This window comes from Sinocyclocheilus grahami, unplaced genomic scaffold (assembly GCF_001515645.1).
Source record: "Sinocyclocheilus grahami isolate Dianchi unplaced genomic scaffold, SAMN03320097.WGS_v1.1 scaffold1142.1, whole genome shotgun sequence".
In the NCBI taxonomy this organism is placed as follows: Eukaryota; Metazoa; Chordata; class Actinopteri; order Cypriniformes; family Cyprinidae; genus Sinocyclocheilus; species Sinocyclocheilus grahami.
The window spans coordinates 135,524-139,472 of NW_015506321.1; the positions used below are offsets into that span (position 1 = coordinate 135,524).

At 35.0% G+C, this 3,949-nt stretch overlaps 1 protein-coding gene across 1 annotated transcript in view; it reads left to right on the forward strand.

Annotated features, from left to right (window-relative positions):
- LOC107567289 (piezo-type mechanosensitive ion channel component 2) overlaps positions 1–3,949 on the forward strand; it is a 156,073-nt gene that overhangs the window by 129,654 nt on the left and 22,470 nt on the right.

Sequence of the window (3,949 nt, forward strand, 5' to 3'; positions counted from 1 at the left end):
CTGTGAGTCAGAACAGCCGGCATTGTAGTCTACTCTCCCAGGATCAGGAAAAAGTCCTCCATAAAATGTGCTGCACACATCTGAATATTTGGGTTGAACAAATATTTGGGTTGGTATTGTTGTAAATATTGGTATTGTCCTCTTTTGGAAGTCCAAACAAAGTAGTTTCGCTTTCACAACGAAACACACAGCGTCTTCACAACATGGCGGTGGCGGCGGCAGCAACAATAAAGTTACGCCTTCTTTCTTTGCGTGAACATTTGGGCGGCGTTATGCAAATCTTCCCACATCGTGACGTAGACATGTGGGGGCGTGTTTGAATGAGGCCTTTTAGGAGGGCGTGGACCAGTCTTAACTTTTATAAAGAATATCTCTTTGGGTTTGAGACTTTAGTCTTTGCAACTTTAGGGATCTTATCTATTCACGAACAGCTTTTAACACTTCAAAGAGAAAGGAAAACTTGAAACGCATCATATGACCCCTTTAAATGTGCATCAGGCAGCCTTATCAGACGATGTAAGTGTCATTGCATTTTAATGTTTTTGTTAGCCTATCCAGTTAAACCCACTAGCTGCGGCACTGCTGTGTTGTTCATTGAAAAAATATTGCGGAAAAAGAGAACATCGATGCGGAGAAGATCTTGTTTACGTCAAAACTTAAAACAAAGCCTTTCACACAGAATGCATATTTTGCGCATTTTCTAGAAGGACATCTATCACTGTCGCACTCACGTCTCACACAAGAGAGCCACATGTTTAGAAAGCCATGTAAAATTAATGTAAGTTCAACTTTTAAAGTGAACTTTATGGCAGGGTTTTTCCCATCCCACTGCATCTCATGTTTTTAAATGAAAAAAACTACTGTGTAATTGGCTTTCGTCCCCTTTGTATTAAACAATGCATACATACATGATGCTGTTTTGTTTATAATTGTTTAAGCAACTTAATTTTATTCAGTTTATAAACATTATTTTAAACATGCACTTTTTCCACAGATAATCATGTTATTTTATTGCTTTGAATAAGCACGCATTAGTAATATTTTGCGCGAAGCGCCCTCTTGTGGCCTCAGGAGACAAACCAAAAGCTTTTTTCCCCCCTAACTGAAATTATGCCTTTTAAATTTGAATATTGTTTATAAGGAATTTTTCGTAACATTTATGTACAAAATTCGAATTTAGTTTTTAAGCCATTTTGACAGCCCTACTGGGTAATGAGGTAACAAGGCAGCTGCCTTATCTTTCAAATGCAGCCAGGAAATCAAAGTACTTTCAAATAAAGACAAAATGTGGCCCCGGTAAAAGAAAACATCACAGAAAAACACAAAAGTGTTACAGGTGGCACCAACAGGAGCATAGGTTGAGAGGATAACAAGAACATACACCTGAAATGTTTTGAAATCTAAAATCTATCTTTTTCCCCTCTCTTCATCTCCACTCAGCTCACAGTTGTGGTAAAGTACTTTTCCCAGTTTGGCTTCTTTCCATGGACAACATCAGCATATCGTGGCATTAATGCGGAGCGTGCATTTGCAGTACCCAACATAGTTGGAATTGAGAAGAAAGATGGCTATGTACTGCTAGACCTCATCCAGTTAATTGCTTTGTTCTTCCATCGCTCCATTCTTAAGGTACTACCAATGCTTCACCCTCCCAGAAATCTACATAAGATATTTAACTGCCATTGGAAACTGATTTTTTTTTTCATTCCACACAAATTAATTCTTCATTCAGCAGGAATGCATTAAATTAATACAAATTCATTTATTTGTATTTATATTTTAAATATAAATTATAACAGTTCAGTGGCTTATTAGAAGTGATAATGTTAATATATAATGTAATATTTTGCATTATAGATTTTTTTAACTCTATAACCAAGCTTAATTAGCTTGAGCTTTTACACATACATACGTTTAGCCCATGCATGTGCTAAAGTTGAGTAGGTGTTTGTGAACTCAGAGACAAGGGCTAGACTAGAGGAACCAAATGCAGTTGATTTTAACCCTCTGGGGTCTGAGGGGGTTTGGGGGCCCTGGAGAAGTTTTGACATGTCATTTTGACAAAAACATATTGATATTCAATAACAGTTTAATAACTTATCAAATGTTTAATAACGTTTGTAAGCATTTTGATGTGCGTTAGCTGATCTGTTGATCATTATATAATGTATAATAAATTAATTTGTAAACATTTACATACATAATATCTCATATATGTAGCATATATGTATATTTAAATATATTAACTAATGATCTTTTAACCATTATAATATTTGTTAATGATTTAATAATTAAAGTTCTTATAAAGTGTTACCAAAATTTGCTTTGTACAGTGTATTCTAATATTTAATTTTCCATGATGGATACAGATGATGCTGCCTTAAAATGTGTCCAAATGAGTTCAATATTTGCATCAGAAGCATGCCTATGTTGTCTGAGAATGCTGCCTAGTTTGATGGTTCAGTAGGATTTTGAACAGAGCCAGTGAGTTGAGATGTTGATGTGTTTTTGTTTCTTCAGTGTCATGGTTTGTGGGATAACAAGGAAGTGGAGATGCCAGACTTTTTTAAGAAACTGAAGAGAAAAACAGAGAAAAACAAGATGGCTGGAGGATCAAGACCACAAGAAGAAAACACAAGTAGACAAATGTCCTTCTTTCAGAGACAGAGAGCAGAAAGCCCTGAGAGACAGGGTAAGATCTCCACATGGACATACATGAGGAACTTATTTACACATACATATAATACTTAAAACAAACAAATAATGTATATACATATACACAAGCACACATTTCACACGGGCCAGTTTGTTCTCTCTTGATCCTGTTTTGTGCTTTGTGAAACCATACATAAGTATTTACATATCTGTGCTAATATGAATATTAAATATTATATCAGCAGATTCAAACCAAAGCAGGAAAAAACATTCACAGAAGAAGCAACAGTGGAATGTGCCACTAAGCAGGAAGGAGCAAATAAAACAGTACACGAATGGCCGAATGCTGGAAGCCAAAGCTGCTGTCATAGAGCTGTAAGAGATCAATAAACATTACTTTTTTATTAATTGAAACATATATGTATAACATATACATATCTATAACATATGTATATACTTTGAATATATATTGTTCAAAAGAGCTTTACATAAACAAAAACATTCATTTAAAAATCACAGTGACATGAATATATACATCACAGTGGCTTGATGCTCAGTTCATTTTTTCTTCCATTCTGGGTGACAAAGATCTCTAGTGGTCATCCAGAATTTACAGAACCATAGTTGCATTCAATAGTTGAATGACTCCATGGAGATTAGCCATTGAGATTTCTTGGAAGGTAGACCTTCTAGGTACGCATCAGTGGAAATTCTTTTAGACCATAGGTAATCAGCTCTACAATACAATGTGAAAGTCTCTGTTTTGACATAAAATCATCCCTTTGCACACTACCATAGCAGAAAAACGGTTGGTCTGAATTGCTGGGTCTGGCAGTCAGTGGTGGACGAAGTACACAAATCAAGTACTTGAGTAAAAGTACAGATACGTATAATAAAATATTACTCCAGTAAAAGTAAAAGTACTCCTTTTTCAATTTTACTCAAGTGAAAGTACAAAAGTACTTGATTTTTTATGTACTTAAGTAAAAAAGTATTGAGAGATAGATTTATTTTGCAATTTTATATAGGCTACTTAATTTAATTTTATATCGGCACATATTTTTTATAATCCTGCTGCTCAAAATACCTGGGATTTTCCCAAAATAACCACTATATGGAGTCGAGATATATTTTTGTTGTTGATATGGTCTACGTTGACGAGAGTGATGTAGTAATGTTCACTGCGATGCACCTGAGAGAAAACAGATCTGACCATCTGATTTTCACCAGTAAGAAAAAGGTGTTTTAAAGCTTGTTGTTTTGCAGAACATCACAGTTATATATGACATGAGAA